At 43.8% G+C, this 24,004-nt stretch overlaps 1 protein-coding gene across 10 annotated transcripts in view; it reads right to left on the bottom strand.

The window, feature by feature from the left end:
- The window catches only part of LOC122806545 (lipoma-preferred partner homolog), a 1,343,214-nt gene that overhangs the window by 161,061 nt on the left and 1,158,149 nt on the right, over positions 1 to 24,004 (bottom strand). The window lies entirely within an intron of this gene.

Genomic DNA, 24,004 nt, shown 5'->3' with positions numbered 1-24,004 from the left:
TTGATACAATACCCCACTCGGGCATTATAGATAAGCTCACCAGCTTAAATATAAACTCCTATGTCACTAGATGGATTGCAAACTGGCTCAAGGACAGAACCCACATGGTTAGAATTGCTGGAGCCATGTCAGACTCCAAACCAGTTACAAGTGGTGTCCCACAAGGCTCAGTCCTGGGACCTCTCTTGTTCGGTATATATTTCTCGGAGGTACAGGCCAACATGGAAGGACTGTGGCTGACCAAGTTCGCAGATGACTGCAAACTGGGTGCAATAATCGACTCTCCAGCCGACACAAGCATCCTCCAAAAGGGCCTCATAGAAACAGACAACTGGTGCCAGAGCCATGGCCTCAAGCTAAATGCCAAAAGTGTATAGTCATCCCTTTGGCAAAAACAAAGTGCCCACAAATTACCACATAGGTGGTAATCCATTAAGTACAGAAGAAGTAATTAGGGACCTGGGGACCCAAGTTGATAGCAATCTCTCATTTGACAACCACGTGGCCAAAGTGGTTAGAAAAACATTTTATATAGCCCACCTAATCATGAAGGGATTCACATCTAGATCAGGGGAGGTCATCGTGCCTCTTTACTCATCCCTCATCAGGCCCATAATTGAGTACAATGCCCCTTTTGGGATGTACCTTACCAGACACCTGCAGCAACTGGAAAGACCTCAAAAGTACCTCACCAAGAGGATCAAAGGGCTCAAACAGATGCCATATGCTGCCCGGTTAAAGAAACTCCAGCTCTACTCAGTGGCATACCGCCTGTTCAGAGGCGATCTGTGCCTGACGTATAAAGCCATGTCCAACCTGGAATTAATGGACATGCTGCACCTCAGAAAATTCAAATCCCATTGAGCTATGCGCTCGAGAGACTTGAACCTCAGCACTGAAATAAATAGGACATGCTGGAGGGACAGATTCATAACCCAGAGGCTCCCTTCACTCTGGAATAAAATCCCAGTCCAGGATAGGCAGAGTCCCTCATTGACTCTCTTCAAGAGGAATCTTGATGAGTGGATGGGAGATCGTAGGTTTACCCCGGGTATCACTTCTGTGTCACTGTTAGACAGAGGCACAGTATACTAACCTCGAAAAAGGGCATAGCAAAATAAATTTAAAATGGGTGGCGAAAGCCAAACACATTCTGGCTAGGCTTATAAATGCCCTAGGGCAGATAGCCTAGTATGAACCTATGAACCTATGTAGTTGGAAGAGTGTGGAAAGAAAATTTGTACTCCTGGGACACTGTTGAGGACCCAGCGGTCGTTGGTAATGGTGGCCCAGGTGCTTGCATGAAAGGAGAGTTTTCCTCCTAGGGGTAAGTGAAGGTGGGCAGAGGGAGGGGGTGGGGGCAGAGAGTCATTGTGAGTTCTTATCATGAGGGGGTGGCTTAGAATGCCTTTTTTTGAAGTGGAAGAATTCCACTGTTTTGATATCTGCATTCCCTGTGGCTGCTGTCTGGGGGGTCTGCTTCCACAGGGTCTGGGCTGAACTGACTTGGTGGGAGCAGGAAAGGACCAGTGCTTGGAGGGGCAATGCCTGCTGAAATTGGGTGTCTGGACCTGAAAGAAATCCTTAACTGTCTGCACAGATTTAGCTTTTTCTTCCATCTTTTTTAAGACCTCCTCTGCCTTAGTGCCAAACGAGTGGTCTTTGTGTAAGCGTACATCTAACAATTTAGATTTAACATGGTCTGGCAAGGGCTGTTCCTTAAGCCATGCATGCCTTCTAAGGACAGAACCGGTGACTGCTGCCCTGCAAGAAGCTTCTAGGGCGTCAAAACCACAGTGCAAGGTGTGTTTCGTTACTTGACTTGCAGAATGCATTAACACTTGTAACTCTTTAGATTCTACACAAGCAGGAAAGGAAGATACTTTTTGTTTGAGGAGTTCCATGGTATGCTGCTGAAATTTTAGCATATGGAACAGGCAATTTAGTGCTCTGATAGCAAGAGTAGCAGAGGTGTATACTTTTTTACCCCATCTCTCTAGTGCTCTGGAATCCCTATCTGAGGGGGTGGGATTCTTAGCAGAGGTTGCTTTAATTCCTTTAGACCCTTGAGAAATTACCTCAGGGTCAGCAGTAGGATTTTTAAAAAGAAATTTGAGAGAGTCAGGAATTCTGTAATACCCGTCAGGTTTGCTGGGTGCAGGAGGGAGGGTGTCAAGAGTCAAACTGGATTCCAGGAAAACATCGTACACAACATCCAGGACTGGAGGAATGGCCAGGGGTCTGTGCTGTGGAAGATCTAAGAATTGCCGGAGTCTCTTTTTAGACTTAGGGTTGTCCTGATATTCCCATTGAAAATGCTCCCTTAAGGTATGAAGGGTTTCCCCAAAGGAAAAGTTCTTGGGGGAAGAGGCTGATGGAATGGAATCCTCTGCATCAGAATCCTGATAAGCAGAGAAGGGTTGCATGTCTTCATATTCAGATGCATAAGACTCCTGTTCAGACAAAACTACTGGGGACAGATGTCTTTCTTTTGGACGGGGCAGCTTGGCTTCCCCTAATTGGCATGATACGGTCTTCCGTCATTTTAAGCATTTGAGACTAAGGCAAGGAAGCAGGTGCCTGAGATTGAGTCATCGGTTTCTTGGGTGTGGTTCATACCCTGGGCCTTAGAAACTCAGTAGCTTTCGAAAGAATGGTAGATGCAAAAGAAGTTGTCGTTTTGTGTCAAGAATCGGTACTGCGAAGCACTCCCTCAGAAGCCGGTGCCTGTTCAGCAGCTCCGGACCATCCAAGGGAGACACAACTGCAGGATCCTTAGTCGAAGAAGTGTTTTGCGGCATACCGGACTCCGAAAGGGTCTTGTTAGCGGCCTGCGAATCCACAGAAGAGGGCATCAGGGGCTGCAAAAGCTCCACACTGAGGACTGGAGGACTGACGACTAGCTTAACGGAAGCGTTGTCAGTAGGTTAGGACCTGTGCTGTCTGTCTCTGTCTTTATCCTTACTTTTTTCAGAAGATCTGCTGTCGGATGGCTCACCAAAGCCACATCGGAATTCGAGGACTGTAAGCGAAAACAGCTACAATAAGGGCCCGACGACATATAGTTCTGATGTTGATCTAAGCACAAAAGCAACAGCTGGGGACATTGAGGTATGGGCCTAAGCAAGTGACGCAGTAAGAATGAAAGTCTTGGTGTGGTATTTGCTTTCCACAGGCGAGACAATTGTTAACTTTTTCTGACATTGGTTAGTGCAAGAAGAAAAGGATCCCCAATGGGGTACTTAGCTTTAAAAGACTTTAAGCTTCAGTTTGGAAGATGAAACTCAGGTAGTGGCTGAGTGGCACTTATGCAAACTGCTTCTGCTTCAAGCTCCGTGGCAAGAACGACTGATGTAATGGCATCGTCTGCCTTACTTTATAACACTGATGACCTGACGTCAGTCCTGAAGTGACAGTAACCGATGCAGAAATACTAACACTCCGGTATTAGGGCCGGCCAGCGGCTACCCTGGCAGGGATAACCCAAATGGGATGACTGCAACAGTGAAACACGAAGAACATCCTGTGTTTCTTTGAAGGATGGGCACTGGTTCTATGGTGCCTTGATTTAAAAGTTGATGAATGATGGGTGGGAACAGGTGGATTTGTTTTTGTGGTGGTTGAGGAATACCTTGGAAAGGTGGTAGCTTCGACACAGTCATGTAATATCCTCTCTGGATGATTGAGAGGACCCAATGTTCTGCTGTTAGTCTCCGCCAGGAGGGAAGGGAGAGGGTGAGGCAAAGGAATAAGGGTGTTGCTGGATACAAGGGGGGTGAGTCACAGTGGAGGAGGTCTGGATTGGTCAAGCTGGCTCTGAAAGGGTGTGGTAGAGGAGCTGGAGGGAAATCTGGGAGTAGAAGTCTTCCTCAGCTGTCTATGTCCCTTTGATTGCGACACTGAATGAAAAGGTTGCTTTCTAACAAAGGAGGACTTTTGAGGGTAATTCCTATGATATCTAGGAATAGGGGACACCAGAAGGTGTTTGCAGTTCTGTAATTCTTTACCCTTCTCTTGGAGGGATTTGAGAAGCTCAGCAGAAGTTTGCCCGAAAAGGGCCTTGTTGGCTAAGGGTGCATCCAGTAGTTTAGTTTGAACATCCATGGGGAGGGGCTGAAGCCTTACCCAGGAGTAACGTCGAAGTACTGATCCAGAAGCTGCAGCTTTTGATGATGCTTCCACAGCATCATAACTACACTTAATAGAGTGCATGGTCATTTGGGATGCTGTGGAGAGGAGTGAATTTAATTGTGCTCTGATAGGGAAATCCTGAACCTCAGACAAAAGGGTAGAGGCTTTATAAATGGTACCTAGAATATACCTTGCCATGTCAGTTTGATAGTTCAAGGCCCTAATGGCCAGAGTGGAGTAGGTATATACCTTTTTGCTGTCCTGTCCATAAATTTACTGTCTTTATCAGTTGGGTAAAGAGCAGTAGAAGGTAGTTGTCTGGATGTCTTATCTGCAGAAACAGCTATAACAGCAGGGTCTGCTGGAGGGGTTCCTGAAAAGAAACTGTGTGTCTTGGGGGACTCTATAAAATCGATCAGGTTATTTAGCTGCTGGAGGTTGAGTAAGGAGACTGTGAAACAGCTAGGAAGGCACCCTGAAAGGCAGGCAGTAATGGAGACACAGCTGAGGGAGATGGTTGCTTCATTTGCAAAAAGTCAAAGTTCCTTTTTTTGGAATCTGAAACCTCAGAGGCCTGCCACTTAAAATGTTCCCTCGTGAGGGAGATAGTATCCCCAAAGCTGAATTCTTCTCCTGGGGATTCAGAAGAATTACAGTCCTCCTCCACTGGTGTAATGAATTCCTTGGGGATTTAATTTGTGTTTCATAGGAGAAGGGACTCAGAAGAGGAGTAATCTTCCTCAGACACACGGAGGGGTGGTTGAGGTATGAGAGTAGGGGGAGTTGCTGTGTTTGTAATGCCTGAAAGGCCTTAAACAGACTTTAAAAGATTCCCAGCCAGGCATCTGTGGGTGCTCAGAGTGCTTGTTTTTTTGTTTCCTTTTCAAGGGGGTTGTAGGAGCAGACAGAAGAGAAGTGGACGTTGGACTAGCATGAATTGGAGGAGCAGGGGCTTCCGAAAACGGGAGCCATGGTTCCCCTCCGCCATCAGACTCTGATGGCTGAATTACCTCAGCAGACGTACCTTCGGTATCCCACACCCCAGCTTCCATCAAGGTTCCCGGACCTGCTTTGGTAACTGGTTAAATGGTCTCTGGGTCAATTGCCTCTAGGAGCCTGCTTGGACACCTGAGGTGCAGCCTGGGATTCCGGCCTTTTTTTGTCTTCTTCCAAGGCGGCTTGTCAGATGGGCGTACTCCTCCCTCCATGCCTAATGCCAAGCACCAGAGTCGTTGGTTCTCAAGATATAGATTCAAAGCCGCTAATCGGCTATGTAGAGTCTTGGGGATGAATGACTTACAAATTGAACAGGATGTATGGTCATGGGCCTCGCCCTAGACAAAAAAACATACTTATGGTGTGTGTCCTTGTGAGGAATTTGTCTCCCACAAGCACACTTCCTTTTCCTAGCTGACATGCAAGTCTAAACAGTAAGCAAATTAAGCAAGAAAACCCCACAGGGCACTTACCTGTAATGATCAAAAGTGGTTGTCTGGTCTTTAACAATCTGGAATTCGGTCGTCTGAAGAAATGCAATGCAGAAGTGGAACTGGCAAACGGGCATTCGATGATCACTGCAGGAGAAATGTTCTCAAGAGGGTACGTGCAGACATCACTTTTATACCAAACGTCGGTTTATGGCCCTGGTAAGAGACGTCACACGTACTCTACTGAAACAAAGACTTTGGTATTCTGGCCGGACGGTGGCACTACAAACAGCAACTCCCTACTGTTGTGAATACTGCAACATCAGAATAGAAGGACATCCCCATGTTACTCTTGGAAAGACACTTTGGATTTTCAGAATCAGGTTTTCTTACCTCTTCATTGGTTTCTTGAGAAAGTCCACTGAGGGGTAGAAAGCTTGATACCTATGGCTGAAAGAGTGTTTCCTTCCTTCTCGCTGCAGGTCAGAGTACCTGACTGAAGGCCCAAAGAAGAGCCAAAGTGGGCATTGACAAAGGACGCCTTGAAAGGTTCCGCAAAGTTGCAAAGACTCATCCAGGCATGACTCCTGATAGCAATGCCTGAATCTGCTGCCCTTGAGGAGCCTTCCGCTGAATGGTAGATAAGCCTCATGAAGAAGTTGGACAATGAGAAGAGAGTGGCCAATTGGAGAGACGTTTTTGAAGTCCTCCACTGACATGGTCTCGGCAACAGAGTAGATAGTTCCTTAACCAGATTTCTCTGCATCTAGTAAAATGTAAGTAATTTAACACTCTCAGTGAGAAAGTAGCTGAAGTGTAAATGCACTTACGAAACCTGTCCAATACTCTGGACTCCCTGTTCGGCAGATGGACAGTTGAACTCTGCTCAACTACCTCTTTTTTTGGCAGTTGCAGTTACAAACATAGCATCTACAGGAATGGCCTTGGTTCAATGAAGACGGTCCTTGGGGGGAGAAAGAAGCTTGTCTGGACATTTTGGCATTCGTTTGATTGCATCCGTCTCTTTCCAGGCCTGGTGGAGCCCAAATCAATAAGGTCATCCACCTGGGGGTTACCCAAGACATAGATGGGCCTGTCCAAAAAGCCTCCAAAAACACAGACTCTTCAAAAGAGGGATTCTGGGCTGACCAACCACCTCTTTCTCTAAGGATTTCTAGGATGTCTCCAAAGATAATGCCTTTTGGTGGCAATCATGGGGACCCTTCTCACTCAAAGTCAGAATCCTCTGCAAGAGACTCTAGAGGGGAGTCTATGTGCCTCCTTTTGCACTTCTTCTTGCGAGGGACCTCCTCCATGGGAATGCTCAGGGGAGGTATCGGAAGAAGAAGGGGCTCCCTCTAGGCCATGCCTTGGAGGCTTGTTGAGACAGGCTGGCCCTGGATAGGTATGACGGGCTCAGAAGTTAGATCCAGACAGGTACAATGGGGAGTTTCATAGATCTGAGAGTTTGGGTCTCTGTGGGAAGGGAAGACCCCTTCCTCCACCTGGAAGGCCGACAGACCCAGAGACACCCTCCCCAATACTCTCGGAGCTGAAGCACCTGTAGAGGAAAGAGTAGGGACACTCACGGATCTGAGGTCTCCAGCGGGAATCGGACCCAAACTGTCAAGAGCCGAAGTGCCGAGGGGAAGGGACAGCTCTGATAAAAGATGGAGCTAAACCCCTACTCCCCCGGATCCAAACGCAGATGCCAGGCATCCGAGACCTGCTCTGATCCAAAGATCTCACAGTAGAACCAGTCAGGGTAGCAGTCAGAGTCAAGGAAACCAATTTCCTCGGATCTGAGGCCAACTCTCCTGGGTGTCCATGATCCTGGGGCTATGAAACAGGAGGTCAGATCGCAGGAGGAGATTTGACTTGGGACACCGGAGCACTCACAGATCTGAAACTGGATGGAGTAAATAAAACCCCCATCTGAATCTGGGCCCTGAGGAAACCATGCATAAACCTGTCCACATCAATTTCAGAAAGGCTCCTGGAGTATCTGTAAGAAGCCACTGACTCTGGTCTCGACTGTCTGGTTGGAGTTTGCAAAATTTTTGGAGATGCTGACCTAATGGACAAATCAGGAGTTTGGCTCCTGACTCTCGGATCCGTTGAATTAGGATCCGAGAGAAGAGCAGAAGAGAAGTAATGGTATGTACTGCTGGCTCAAAGGGAAGACACTCCAGATCTACAGGAGCAGAAATAGGCCTTAGATCCAACGACTTTGGATCCAAAGTTTTAGATATCTTTGCAGGTGGCTCCGAAGCAGCCCTCAAAGTCTTATGAGGGTGCTTCTTAGGGTCAGAGGAACTGTGAAATGATTTTGAGGGGGGTTTGAGTTGTTGGTGAAGAGGAGGATGAGGAGGAAGAAAGCAAAAGCCATCTAAGAATCATCTTATTTCTGCTGTCTGCTATGGCTCTGGGGTTAAAGCTCTCACAGGTATCACAGACCAACCGCAGATGTTCAGCACCCATACAAACACATGTGCTATGCACGTCGGAATGTGGGACTGGTGTGTCCACATTCTGAACAGCGCTTAAACCCAGCAGGTCTATCAGAAATAACAGTAATAATAAACCACAACAACAACCAGTAATAGCCCAGAAAAAGCAAGTTAACTGTCAAACAGGGAAGACTCTAGAAAGTCAACTACCTACACTACTTAAATAAAAAGTTATGTCTTACCATAACTTGGCATCCTTGTTGTCTTCCTTCATTCATTCTGATGATAGGGTGTCGGATCTGTCTCGGCCATATTCCACAGACTTGGATCAGACTCTCAAGCTCCTCCCTCATACCCACAACGCCTTGCATCCACCCAACTACCTAAGATCTAGTTTGTCAAATCCAGACATTCACCATTCAGACATCAAAGACCAGCAGAAGAGGCTCAGACATTACATAATAGTTGCTTCGTTATCCAGGTTCTTCAAGAAGAAAGAGCAGTGGGACAGCTGGGTGGGAAAGTGGGGATGAATAAAGGAAGACAACACAGATGCCACGTTTTGGTAAGACATAACTTTTTACTGTGATTTCTCCTTCATTCCTCCTCACGATAGGGTCAGAGTCCCCAGATTTGCCAAACTCGGGTGGCCATAATGGAAGGATATGCCGGAGCACCATCAAACCAAAGGAGGCCCTGCTCCTGGAAATAACATCCAACTTGCAATTCAACAGAAAGGTGTAATTATTAGACCATGAAGCTGCTACACAAATGTCATCAATGGAGGTTCTAGAACCGAAAGCCAAGGAAGAAGCCATAGCTCTGGTAGACTGTGCCCCAGGAGGTTTAGGTAATTTCAGTACTTTGGGTGAGTACATGAATGTAATGCTGTCGGAAATACATTTTGCCAAGGTAATTTTTGATACCGCTTGCCCTAGTCTATTAGAGGAGAAGGCTATAAAAAGCTAATCAGACTTCCTGTGTTGTTTGGTCCTGTGTAGGTAAAAATGGAGTTGTCTTTGAACATCTAGAAGATGAAAGACATACTCCCCTTCACTAGAGACATTGGGAAAGACCACTGGCAATTGTATGGACTGATTAATACTGTTCTCTGTAGCTACTTTAAGCATAAAGGATGGATTAGTGTACAAAGACACTAACTTTATGGAATAGAACGTAAGAAGGTTTATAGGATAAAGCTTGAAGCTCAGAAATCCTCTTAGCAGAAGTAACCGCAACCAAAACAGTAGACTTCCAGGACAGAAATTTCATGTCACAACTAGCTTCTGGTTCAAAGGGTCCCTGTGTCAACACCTGCAGCACAAGGGTAAGGGTTGCATGGGGAAGAAGGATCCCTAATTGGGTGCCTTAATATGAAAACACCTTTCGTGAAGGATTTGCACAGTCTTAACAAGAACAAAGAATGTGACTGACTTGCTGTATGAAAATTGGAAATAGCAGCTAACTGCAAGATAGTGGAGAAGCTTCATCGAAAAGGGTACTGAGAAACAGCAATACATCTGAAACAGGTGGGGAGAAGGAGTCAATGTTCCTGTTTGTGGCCCGGATAACAAGTCTCTTCCACTTACTATTTTAAACTTTTTTGGTGGAAGCCTTCTGCAATGTCATAAGAATTTTTTGGACTGGGGACTGAAGCCTGGACTATCTCATTAGGGTTGGAAGTGGAGAAACCAAGCGGTCATTTTGAGGGTTTGAAGATTTGGAAGTTGTATCCCTGACAGGCAAGAAAGGAGGTCCTGACTGGGCTTCAATATCCAAGGAGGATATTTCAGATGAGACGAGAGGAAGAGGAACCATACCTGATAAGGCCAGAATGGGGCAATGAGGATGACTGAACTCTGCAACCTGCTTGCCTTCTGTCAAAACGAGGAGGGTAAGCATACTGGAGACCCAGAGGCCAATCATGGACTAGAGCATCCGTCGGGGACTTCACTGGAGGAGGGATCAGAGCAAAGAACTTCCTACATTTGTTGTTGAGGGGAGAGGCAAAGAGGTCACACAGCAAGATTGATATATCAACTGCTGAAGATCATGTTCGCTACTGAATGGTTGAGGGACCACACATGCAGAATCAGGAGTGATCTGCTGAGTCTGTCCGTTAGCTTGTTGATTTTTCCCGGGATATGCGTTGCAATTAGAAGGCGATCTGAAGATATCACACACTCCCACACTCTCATGGCCTCACTGCTCAGGGGGTTAGAATGGGTTCCTCCTTGCTTGTTGACGTACCAGACAACTGACATGTTGTCAGTGTGTACTGCATAGTCCCCAAGGGAGAACATCCTCAAAGGCTTGCAACAGTTGGGAGGACAGCTCTCATCTCTAGGACACGGACATGCAACTTGGTCTCAGGAGGTGCCCAAGTGCCTTGGACCATCTTCTTATTGCAATGCCTCCAACCACCAGAACTGGGAAGCATCTGTGATCACGGTGGTCATCCGGTGGTTGTTTAAAAATGGTCTGCTGAGAATAACATTGTCTGACTGAATCCACCAATTAATATAACACTTGCAGATGGGAGTCAACCTGATGCGAAGGGACAAGGGCTGAGACAGAATAGACCACTGATTGGCTAGAGTCCACTGTAGAACCCGCATGAAAAGTCTGGCTAGGGGAACTAACAGAATACCTGCAGAAAAGGACCCTAGGACCTGCATGATCAACTGAGCCGTGGGGGCTTGTAGGGCTAAAAGCTGCTGTACCCAATTCCTCAGAGTGGCTACTCGATGTAGAGGGACAGAATCTACCTGACCCCTTGTGCTGAGCTGCATACCCATGAACTCTAGATTCTGAACCAGAGTAAGGCTGGACTTGCTCATGCTTATGGTGATGCCCAGGGAGTGCAATAACTGGAGCAAGTAGTCCCTGGTTTGGATTAGTCAATGCCTTGTGGGAGTGGTTAGGAGCCAATCATCTAAATATGGAAACAATTGGAATCCCCCAACCCACAGGTGAGCATCTACCACTGCCATGCATTTGGTGAACACCCGAGGGGCTGTGGTGAGTCCAATGGGCAATGCTCTGAACTGGTAGTGATTGGCTCCCAGATGGAAGCGCAATTATCTCCTGGAGCACCTGTCTATTTTGATGTGATAGTACGTATCTTTGAGATCAATCGAGCACATCCAGTCATCCTTGTGCAACAATGGCAGAATTGACTGAACCGTAACCATTTGGAACCGCGCCTTCTTTACATATTTGTTTAATCTACTGAGATCCAGGATAGTATTTGGGTCCCCTGTCTTTTTTGGAACTAAACATAAGTGGGAGTAGGTTCTGAACACTCTGTTCAGTTGGGACATCCTTGATGGAACATTCTGCTTTTAAATGATTGGCGCCCAGGCAGTACATGCTACTCCTTGCGGGCATCCTGATTGGGGATTTTATGCTCACAACAAGTGCAGAGTTTGTCCACCATAACCGACGAAAGGAACCCACCAAAAATAACTGTCAAGATAAGTAACCTTAAACTGTACTGTAATTTTAGACTGATTAATAGTAAAATTCACACAAACAATTTAACTAGCCTAGTCTACTTATGTTTTTTTTTTCTTCCTTTACGGGAAAGAAGAATGCACGAGCGCATGTGCGCATGCACAACCACACACAAACACACACTACTGAAAGAAGAAGAGGGAGGAAGAAATACAACAGAGCCACTTACAAATTTGAAGCAAAAAGCTATCAAAATAGTTCACCACGCTTGAGAGTACAAAATACGCATCTGACTCGCTAGAGTGGCAAATGAGATCTGGGGAATGGATGCAGGGCATTGTGGGTATGAGGGAGGAGATTGAGAGTCAAATCCAAGTCTGTGGAATGTGGCCAAGTCGGATCCAAGACCCTATTGTGAGGAAGAATGAAGGAGACAACATCAGAATATTATAATTGTAATAGTAAAGGAGTAATATATTTAGCAAACTATGCAGTATGCAGGGCTTTTTATGTAGGGAAGACCAAAGGAGCACTGAAGCGTAGAATATATGAACACTTACAGGATATTAAAAACAATAACAACAATAACGCCTTATATAAGCATAGAACTACATGTAATAATAATGCTAAGTTCCTGTCCTTTGATTAGCATTTATGCAGGATATCAGGGAAGGATTATGGGAAGAAAAAATTGAATACAAGGAATTATATTGGCAATTAGTTTTACAAGCCAATGACTTGCCAGGTTTAAACAATAACATTTCCTTAGCCCCTGTGTTAAACATGTGAGCAGCTAAACTCTGACCTGTGTTTTATAGGACATAAGTTTTAGTTAGAGTAGTACTGGATAATTACAAGTTTTATTAAGTAAGCATTTTTAGAAAAGCGATTTTAAATTATTTAGTTTTAGGAGACTTTTTTATTAGATATGTTATAGTTCCTAATGAAAGAAGGATTTTAGATTATTCAAATTTAAGAATATTACTGTGGACACTGCGGTGGTGGTGCTGCGGTAGCGTTGTCGCCTCATAGCAAGACGTTATCCCGTTCGATTCTCAGCTGGAGCATCTTCTGTGTGGAGGCATACGTGAATGAGGTGTGCCTTCATTGAAGGTTGTGCATCAGGGCTGGTAACTCGGTACATAAAAATCCACTACCAATCATTAGCGGACCGGAGTTCCTCTGTGGCGACCCCTAACCGGGAAAAGCCGAAAGACACAAAAAAATATACAGTTAATGGCCAGTAGAGGGTAACACAAGACAGTAAATTATATTAAAGCATATATAATATTTAAAAGTCTTATTATATTTTTATTACATATTGTAACTTTCTTTTTAGTCTGTTGCGTCTATAAATAGATACACATTTTACTTCCATACTTTTTACAGCAATATTTTACAAAGGAATGGAGTACTGCAGACAAAAGTATGTTGTATATATTTAAACCTGAGGCACTCTAATTTAGTCTAATTAATGTGAGTTGTGATTAATAACATACTGAGTGATGATGATGTAGTTAAGGATTAGTAAAGGGTATATAATTGCTTTGTTAATGTGAGTTATTTATCTGATGAAGTACTAACGAATGGGAAGAAAATGGGGTGATTAAGTTAAGCGTTTATGTGTCTTTTTTTTCTATGAGAAAGTTATTAAACCTATGTTTTTAACTTCATTGTCAGTATTGTGGTCTGCAAGTTCCAACTAGTGTCTCTGACCACTGGTTTAGCTGAGCGGGTATGCTTAAAGACATTGGGTTTTGTTTTTTGTAGACATCAGATCTACAATTTTTTTTTTAAACAGAAAAAGGGAAAGAAGTTTAACGAAGATATCTCACAAGGGACTAAAGGCAGAAGGAAGAGCAATTAAAGCGCCAACAAACGATAGCCCTAACACCAGTGAAAACTAGTGGGAGGGGAGCTACAAAGTGGAAAAGGTAGAATACCAGGAAGAAAGATTTAGTAAAATGTACTTAGTCCCCCTCCCGCCCTTGGTGAGACAGCTAACACTACAGACTGGAGAACCACGTCTGCCAGCGATGACGGCAAATGAGATCTGAAGTTGTTGAGCACAGTGTAGAGCATTATGGGTAGTGGGAGAAGCTCGAGGCTGGAACTTACATTTGTAAAAATGCAGCAGAATCTGATCTGAGGCTTGGATCTGTAGGTGTATATTACGGCATCGAAAAAGCCAGTAACAGATGTGTGTTTTGTGAGATCGCGATACAGTGAAGATCGGAAAATTTGCCCTTTCCTCACCATAGTCCGATCTCAGAGTTGGTATATATAATTAGCAGGGGGTGTGGGAGGGGGCTCAGCCCCCGACAAAAGTGAGTTCTGTTACCAGCATTTTCAATTATAAAGCCGTTCGGTTAACTGCTTTGTCAATGTCGTAATACAGACCCGGATCCGTAACCCAGTCGTGAGGAAGAACGAAAAGGACAACATCGGATAGGACATTTTAATATTTAAAAAAGAATGGAGTGCAACATAGACTATGATGAAGGCAAAAGTAAGACATAAGGATAAAAAGATACAAAGGCAAAAAGAAAAGTAAAGACATTTTTAGATAGATGTAGCACAAGAAAAATAAACCATTTTATGGGAAAGGAGGACAGTAAGAAAGAACAGGAGTCTGGTTAAAAAGAGAATTGCACAATAAATGCCGACTAGTTTTCCAAAATGAGCATGCTGACTGAACAAACCAACCAGTTTGCCCATTGTAAACAGAGCATATACCAAAGCACCACTGAGCAACCAGATTTTCTATTGGCATATGCTGAGGGACATAGCAAAAGTTTTGTAGAACATACCTGATTTTTCTTAACAGAAACCAACCCACTTTTCCTTATTTTTAGACTGTCTCCCATAAATCTATTTTTAGACTGTCTCCCATAAATCTATTTCATAGTGGTTTAAAAAAAATAAAAAATGGAGATTGTTGTCCATTACTTCGCCTGCATACATGTACTGTGCAAGTGTGGGAACACAAGTCCCATATGCATGAGGAGTACATCAGTATAGGAAAAACTCAGAAGATATATTTAAGAAAGGTAAGCAATTTCTTTCTTAAATAATGTAATTGTATAATAGCAATTATTCTACTCCTGTTTGCGGGTATACCAAGACTTGCCCACAGTTGGTGTGGTTTAATCACTCAACCTTCGTACTCGTGATCAAATTACACCAACCTTTAGTTTGGTTTAAACTCTGATACCACTTTAGATAAGGGGACTAGTTCTCAAAGAAACCTCATCACTATGAAAAATGAGATAGGGTTAACAAATTCACCATAAGAAGCCTGTAACTCACATACCAAGCTTGCAACTCAGATCAGTAAAGCTGTTTTCCATATTAATCTCAAGTCAGTCATGTTAGCTGGCTCAGATTAAGCCAGTGTTAGCTGCTTTAATGCAAAACTAAGATCCCAAGGAGGAGCAACCAGTTTTCTTGGAGGCCCTTTATTCAAAACCCCTTTCAAAAACATTGTGAAATGAGACTACACTGAAACAGGAGGATCTAGGGGCAGACATACTGAAATGTCCAATAAATTAAACTTGATACAGGAATAAAAATAGGTCAGAGAAAAGCAGTCCTTCATAGGTGCTAGTTATGCTGCTGGGACCAACAAGAAAAGTTTCTCATTTGCTAATATACAGCACTAATATACGACTTTCTAGTAGCAGGCATTCTTGCCTCCATTAATAACTGTTGCACGTCCTCAATAAACAGATGACTAAAAAAAATTAAGACCATATCATCCAGGCAGTCAACTGAAGCAGACATGTTAGGGTGTATCAAAAACCCCTGTTCTTGTGAAAGGCGATCCAGTCAGTGCATAAACTTGTGGTAATTGCTCCTGGCCATTTCCAAAAAAAAGTGAACCACGGCTGCCTTAGCCATAAGGGTATCACCACAATGTTCTTGGGTGATTCCTTCTGAATCTTCATAAGTACCCAAAATATTAATGGAAAAGCATACAAGAACATTACTGCTTAAAAAAAAAAAAAAACAGCAGCGGTCTTCCAAGCAGTCCTGCATGGAGTCCTACAACAGATTCTTGCCAGGTAAGTGTTCAGAAAAGAAGATAAACATCTAGTTGAGGAACTAGACACAGCTGGATCAAATTTTGGAAGACCCCCTGATCTAGTTTCCAGTTGTGAGGATCTGCCCTAGTCCTGCTCATCTCGTCTGCCACACAATTTTGCTCTGACTGAATGAAAGATGCCTGAACAATGTTTGTGCATTGTGAAAGTACATAATGTGCTTAATCTGCAAAGGGGGTGCAACCTGGTTCCCCCTTGCTTAATTTAGCACCTACCTATTGTACTGTCTGTAACCACTTGAGGTCTTGTCAATGATAGATGGTTCAGAGACTTAACTGCTTTGATCAGGGAAAGCATCTCCTTGTTATTTGTGTGCTTGAGTCTGTCCTTGGTAAATCACACTCCCTATACTTCAATCCCTCTTGAAACTCAAGCAAAGTATGAGGTGTCTTGTGGAGACTGGCTGCCTTGGAGAAGGGCAGACCTGGAGTTAAAGATATCTGTTGGCTTCACCAAATGATTTCTCTTCTGACTAATGCCAGCACTGGGATTTTGGCAGATAAAGGGGTGTTGGTACTGGGACCAAAGAGATTTCAGATACCACTACATTTTCCTCATGTGGAGTCTTTCCAGGAGTATTATGAAAATCAGATGCCATGATACCCAAGATTCTGATGCATTCCTTCAATGACCAAAGTCTGAGTAGAAAACCTTAGAAACAAATCTAGATATAGATCTACTTTTCCTGTAGAATAGCTGTTTGAACTGAGGTGTCTAGTTGACATCTCAGAATACTATCCTGTGTGAAGGAGTCAAGACTTGAATGTTCACTTGGAATTCCAGCTTGTGTGAAGATTTCTCACCCAACAGAGAGATTCCTGACACTTTAGAAAAGACTCTGCAAAGATAAGTCATCTAAATATGCAAAGATGTGGATAGCCTATAGTCTGCAATGAGCTATAACTGAAGCTACACACTGTGAATTCTCCTGGTATATATGATAGTTCAAAGGTTAGCCAGACAACTGAATTTGATTCCAGAAGCACAAAACCTTAAACGTCTGAGGTCTGGATGAATAAGGATGTGATAAGCATCTTATAAGTCTAGTGTTTTATTTATTTATTTGAAATTTGTTAACTGGGTTAGTCAGACTGGCCAGCACAGCCCTTTTTCAGCAGAGAACCGAGGAGAAAAGTTCAACAGACAAACAAATACGAAAACAAAACATCATACAATACTAACATACACGTGTACCTATACAGGAGAAACAGAACACAACTTATAAATGAATATACCAAAAAAAAAAAAAAAAAAAAACAATGGCAGCACAAGGAAATGAAGTTCAAGATTTAATCCACAGACTCGGGACAATTCTATAGCATAGTGGTGCTCATAGATTCTCCTATACAATTCCCTTTTTGTTCTACCTATATAAAATGAACTACATTCTAAACATATTAATACATAAACAACATTTTTGGATCTACATATATTGTATTGGAGAATCTATGAGCACCACTATGCTATAGGCAAAGGTGATGTAAAGAATGCTACGGGCAAGCATTATGTTGAAAACCAATGTAAAATCAACTTTAAGTGCTTAGTATTAGATTCAGTGCATCCAAATGTAAAAACTATAAATGTAGAAGAAGAATTAGGGTGGCTGGAATACTGCTGGCAGGTTAGGTTAAATGCATGTTTTCCCTGGGATTTAATAACAGAGAAGAATTTATAATGTATTTAAAAAGGAAAGGACTGAAACATTAGGGAATGTATTCAGAGGTATGTGTCAGTATGTGCTGACTGTTGTTTTAAAAACAGCTAATTAGGTTTTTAATTGCTAATTGTCAATTCATTGACTGGTACTCTAGTATTTAAATGTGTTTGTTTATGTTGAAGCCATTAGTCTGAAGAAGTCTCCATTGTAGGAGACGAAAGCGCTCACTTTTGGCTTGGATTTTTATCTGGAGAATTGTCCTGAGTCTGTGGATTAAATCTTGAACTTCATTTCCATGTGCTGCCATCGTTTTTTGTTCGTTTTTTGTTGTTTGGTTACTTCATTAGTTAATAGCGTGCTGCTGTGCTTTGAGTTTATAAATGAATATGTTAAAATACAAGGGTAAAATTCAGGGTTTAAACAGCCATAGTACATATTAAGTATATAAAATATAACATAAAAAGTTAGATTCTATCTAACAATTACCATCAGAGAGAAATTCAAGGTTGGTGGTAGAATATCAAAGACCTTAAATGAGTAGTTGTGGTAAAGTGTGAGAGCTGAGAGGGGGGAATTGTTTAGGTGGGAGTGGGACAAGAACAGGTCCAGGAATTGTTAAATAAGTCCTTTAGAAGTTTTTTGTAGTTAAGGAATTTGCCATTTGTTCTTAAAAAAAAGGGGAAGTTTGTTCCAAGGCATTGGTGACCGACTGGCTGTATAAAAGTTTGCCAATATTTTTATTGGGTTTGTAGATGTCCAAGAGGTGTAGGCCTGTACTGCGTAGGTTACACTTATGAAAGTAGGAAGTGATGAGGTCCGCGAGGGCAGGACAGCGGAAGGATTGATTTAAGATGGTGTGTGTGAGATGGAGTTGGGATAAAAGGAGTTGGTTATGTAGCCTCAAGCCATTGTAGGTTTTTTAAAGCTATGCAGTGATGTGAGCGATAGGGAAGGTTGGCAGCAAATCTGGCTATTTTGCTGTAGGTGGTTTCAAGTTTAGCTAATAGATTTGATTGAAAATTGGCGAGAACAGGGGCTGCATAAAGCAAGTTTGGGAGAAGGAAAGTCTGTGCTAGAGAATGTTTGGCATTAATAGTGAGGTATTTTTTATGTCTGTATAACACACCAAGTTTTTGCTGGGTCTTTCTGATGGCTTGCTGAATATGTATGTCAAACGTAATCAAATAAATTAGTTAAGGAACAAGCAGTGATAATTAATAAGTACATCACCCTGTTCAGTAACATGAAATTTAGTCTATTGCCACCTTAATTTCACAGAATGCAGAGTAATTCATTGCCAGTAAACTTTTACAGCTACTTGTTGCTACTTAGTAATGCATGCCAACAGAATACAGTAGTATGGTGGCAGAACATAAAATGACAGTAAAATCAGTTAGTTTCCACAAAATACAGTAACAGAATAGCAAGAAAATACGAGCAGGGTACTGAAAAGTGACCAATAATCCAATAAAACAGTACCTTGGTATGTAAAAACGTAACAAAGTGGATTTAAAGCAGTTTGAGAGTTTATTCCAACAAATACATGCACTATACACACAAACGCATTTAAACACCAGCATTTTCGTCCCATCAATAAAGAACACCAGCGTTTTGGTGCGTGTATTTGTTGGAATATTTTTAGTCATCTGATGAAGTCTTTATTGATGGGACGAAAACACTTGTGTTTAAATGCGTTTGTGTGTATAGTGCGTGTATTTGTTGGAATAAACTCTCAAAATGCTTTAAATCCACCGCTACGTTTTTACATACTGAGAAACAGTAACAGAATAGGCACTGAAATAAGCTTAGTAGTAAAATCTAACACAGGTTGAAACAGCATGCCAATGGACTAAACATGGCTACCGAACACTGATGAGAGCACTCTGTTCCAATTTAAAAGCAGTAACAACAATGTGTTCTAGTAAGCTGTTTACAAAATCAGATTAAGTCAAGCTGAAACAGTGCACTTCCAAACTGTAAACAGTAAAATGCAGCAAGTTTAACAGTAAAAGATCAACAATTCCTTAAAGTAATTAAACATATAAAAAAAAGAAGTTATGTACTCACCATAATGTTCCATCTGAGTAGTTATACTTCATTTTTCTGCAACCTGTGGGTATTCGGATCCATATCGGATCCGAGCTGGCAACTTTACAAGCATCTGCTCTGAGCTCCAAGCTCCACCTCTTACCCATAACCCATCACTAGCTCCTGCCCTCCCTCAGATCGAGTTTGCTGCAACTCAAACCAATCAGCAACTCAACTTAGCATAGACCATACATGAAAAACTCATGAGAAGGTTCGAGGGAAGGAGGGTGGGAAGGTTGCAGAAAAATTAAGTATAACTACTCAGATGGAATGTTATGGTGAGTACATAACTTCTTTATCTGAAGTAGTTAACTTAATTTTATCTGCAACCTGTGGGACAGAGCCCCCAGCTACTCAAACTCCTGGGAGGTCCTCATGGTAGGATATTCCTGAGCACCGCAGAGCCGAAGGATGCTCTCCCTCTGGAGATCAAATCCAACTTATAATGAGAAATAAAGGTATGTGACTGCCCAAGTTGCTGCCACACAAATGTCATCCAATGAGACCCTAGACCAAAAGGCAGCAGAAGTCGCCATAGATCTGGTAGAATGAGCTTTAACAAGACTAGGTGGAGACAAACCTTTGTCTTTGTAAATTTGCGAAATACAGTGTAATCAATCTAGCTAAGGAAACCTTGAAGATGGCTTTACCCAAAAAGGGCTTAGAAAAAGACACAAATAACTGGTCAGACTTATGGAAGGGCTTTATTCTGTGTAAATAAAAACAAAGCGGTCTATGAACATCTAGCAAATGCAGTTTATATTCAACCTTGTTCTGAAAATTTGGAAAGAAAACAGGCAGGTTAATTGTTTGATTCGGAAGCCACTTTTGGTAAGAAAGAAAGGTTCGTATGGAGAGAAACCCTGTCCTTATGGAAGATCAAGTAAGGGGACAAGGCAGACAAAGCCTGAAGATCAGAAACCCTTCTAGCTGATGTAATGGCCACTAGGAAGGCTGCCTTCCAGGATAAGAACTTCAAATCTACTGATGTTGCAGGTTCAAAGGGGGAAGCAACTAATGTCTGGAGAACAAAGGTAAGGTCCCAAGGAGGAACAGAGTCCTTAACTGAAGGACGCAAAAGAAAGGTGCCTTTAAGAAAAGCCTTACACAGTCTAGAAGAGGCCAGGACATTCATATTTTCGCCAATGTGGAAATTCAAAATAGCTGCCAGTTGCACCTTCACAGTGGCGGAACTAGCCCCTTGCTGAAAAATGCTGGCTAAGAAATCCAACACTACAGAGACCGGGGCTGTAAAAGGATCCAGGTTTCTCTGAGAAGCCCAAATACAGAATAATTTCCAATTACTGCGGTAAATCTTCCTAGTGGAAGCCTTATGAGACGCCAGCAGAATAGTTTTCACTGAAGACGAAAGACCGGGATTCCTGGCAATCAAGGGAACTGGAGCAACCAAGCTGTCAACTTGAGGCTGTCCAGGTTGGGCGGACAGGTGCCCGAGGAATGAGAAATGAGATCTGGGCAGGGCTCCAGAATCCAAGGAGGAGCCAGAACTTGAGACCAGAGGAAGGGAAACCACACTTGACGGGGCCAGAACAGGGCAATGAGGATCACTTTGCACCCCAGTCGACAAGCTTTCTGAAGAAACTTCAGAATGATTAATAACTGGGGATAAGCGTACAGTAACCCGGGAAGCCAAGCATGGACTAGAGTGTCTCTGGGGGGATCCCCTGGTGAGGGAATCAGAGCAAAAAACTTGTTGCACTTCGTGTTGGAAGGAGATGCAAAGAGATGGCAGCAAGGCTGTCCCTACACAAGGAATATCTCCTTCGCTATCGACTGTTTCAGAGACCACTCGTATGGCATTGGAATAGCCCGACTCAATCTGTCTGCTAAAATGTTGGGAGCGTCCCAGGATATGCTTTGCAATCAGAAAAACTGGTGGAGATCTCCCACTCCCACACTCTCATGGCCTTGCCAGAGGGTAAGATCTGGTTCCTCCCTGTTTGTTGATGTACCAGACAACTGACATGTTGTCTGACTGAATTGCAATAGTCCCCGGAGGAAGAACAGTGTGGAAGGCTTGCAAAGCTAAAAGCACTCCTCTCATCTCCAGAACATTTATGTGCAATCTGGTCTCGTTCTGGGACCACGTGCCTTGGACCATCCTCCCCAGATAATGCCCTCCCCCACCAGAGCTGGGAGGCGTCCGTGGTCACTGTGGCTTGGGCTGTGGGTGAAACAAATGGGCGTCCCACTGCGATCTCCGGGGACTGGAGCCACCAGAGGAGGGACGCTCTGCAGGCTTTGCTGATTTGAATTGGACATTCCATGGGGAGATCTAGCCAAGACTACTGTACAGCTAAAGTCCATTGAAGAACACGCATGTGAAGACGAGCACAGGGGAGGATAGAGATTGCTGCAGCCATCAAGCCCAGGGATCTGAGAACGTCGCCCGCCTTCTGTAACCTGGGGCCAAGAATTACTGATACATGAGCCATAGACTCTGGACCCTGTCTGGAGTTGGAAAGACTTTCAGTTGAAGGGTGTCCAGCCATGCCCCGATAAAGTCCCAAGATCTGTACTGGGTCCAAGAGAGACTTGGAAATATTGATAGTAATCCTTAGCAGGTCTGCAAGATGAAGGAAGGAGTCTCTGGCTTGGCAAAGAAGATGCTTGGTGGAAGCAGCGAGGAGCCAATCATCTAGATAAGGGAATACCTGAATCCCCTGAAGCCTCAGGTGAGCCGCTATTGACTGCCATTACCTTGGTAAACACCCTGGGGGCTGTGGTGAGACCGAAGGGTAGGGCTCTGAACTGGAAATGACTGGTTCCCAGCTGGAAGTGAAGGAATTTCCTGGAGCTTCTGTGAATCTTGATATGGTAGTAAGCGTCCTGGAGGTCTATCGAGCACATCCAGTCGCATTCTCGAAGATACGGTAGAATGGTCTGCAGGGTGACCATCCAGAATTTCTGTTTGGTGACAGCCAGGTTTAAGGTTGACAGGTCCAAGATGGGTGTATGAGCTCCCCCGTCTTTTTTTGCACTAAAAAAACCTGGAGTAAACACCTGACCCAGACTGATTGGGAGGGACTGGTTCAATGGCTCGTTTGTGAAGCATCTTGGAAACCTCTAGTGATGCCTTCTCCCTTTGAGCAGGTGGAACATCTGGGAGGTGCTTTGGTTGGATTGGAGGGGCAACAAACGGGATGGTGCAACCTCTGGATATTATTTGAAGCACCCAATGGTCTGCAGTTATGGACTCCCACGCCGTTGGGTGCAATGATAATCTTCCCCCGACTGCCTCCAGAGTAGGACAGTCGGGCAAACCCTTAGGGCTGCTGCACTGGCCTGTCCGAGAAGGGCTCCCTAGACCCAATGTTCCTCGGACCCCCTCTGCCACTGGGATGGCGTCCTCCATGTCACCCTCAGCCTCTAAGGGACGAGTTGTCCTGAGAGTCCTGAGAAACCTGGGATTTCCAGAACCACATCGTCTTTTGCCCTCTCTGATTCCTGGAAAAGGATCTTTGAGGACTACAGAAGCGGATTCTGACAGCAGACAAGGTCTTCCCGTCTTTTTCACTCTGGACAAGGGCGTCACGTACGGACTTCCCAAAAAGAGAAGAACCATTGAAGGGAGCATTCATAAAAGACGCCTTGAAGGGGTCCGCAAACTGACACAGTCTGAGCCAACCGTGTCGCCTCATAGCTACACCGGTCCCAGCCGCCCTAGCTGCTCCTTCTGTAGCATGGGAGAGGAGGCATATGGACGTATGTGATAGTGACTTCAGAGTCGACATTTTCACGGAGAAAGTACAGTTGTGTACACTTACCATAAATGTAGATGTTCGAGTGTATTCACTGTTGCAGTCATCACATTTGGGTTATCTGCCTGCAGGTAAGCCCTCAGCCGGCCTGAATACCAGAGTCTTCGGATTTCTGCATCGGATGCTGTCTCTTCTTCCATGACGTCAGGGGTACAAAACATGCAGCCGACATCATTACATCAGTTTTTCTTGCCCCAGATGTCAGGTTCCCCCACAATAGGAAGCAATTATATGGTATGGTACACCCTCATCAAAAAGAAATACACCAGAAAAAATAAATATACCAAACAAGAAGGAAAGGTAGAGCCAAGAGAAGTCAGGGGGCTGGAGGGAGGGTAACCAGGACTGCAACAGTGAATACACTCTAACATCTACATTTATGGTAAGTGTACACAACTGTACAATGTTCTTTGTGTTTCACTGTTGCAGTCATCACATTTGGGTTGATTCCCAAAGCTAAGGAAGGGAGGAGGAAGTTAAAGAGCATTAGGGCCAGCTATCAAGCCCTGCAAGACTGCAGTGGCAAATCCAGCTCTGGATTTAGAAAAGATAGGCATGTAGTAATACTTGGTGAAGGTATGTACAGAGCTCCAGGTAGCAGTTTCTAGGATGTTCCTGGTAGGGACTCCTGAGAAAAGCCGCAGAGGTAGATGCAGCCCTGGTTGAATGTGATCTTATCCCCTGTGGGGTAGGTTTTCCATGGTGCTTGTAGCAGAAATGAATGCAATGGGCTATCCATTTGGAAATGGTTTGCTTTGAAATGGCCTTCCCCTCTGCCCCTGCAGCAAAGACAACTAGTAGCTGTTCAGATTTAGTCCTGTCTAAGTAAAATCTAAGTTGTCTGTTTACATCCAGAGAGTGCAGTATTTGTTCACCTTTGTTTTTGTGGATTAGGGAAAAAAGTAGGCAA

The sequence above is a fragment of the Protopterus annectens genome, chromosome 7.part0, assembly GCF_019279795.1.
Source record: "Protopterus annectens isolate FY-2018-M chromosome 7.part0, PAN1.0, whole genome shotgun sequence".
Lineage (NCBI taxonomy): Eukaryota > Metazoa > Chordata > Ceratodontiformes > Protopteridae > Protopterus > Protopterus annectens.
The sequence above is the reverse complement of the archived record's forward strand: the minus strand, read 5'-3'. Positions and strand labels throughout refer to the sequence as shown.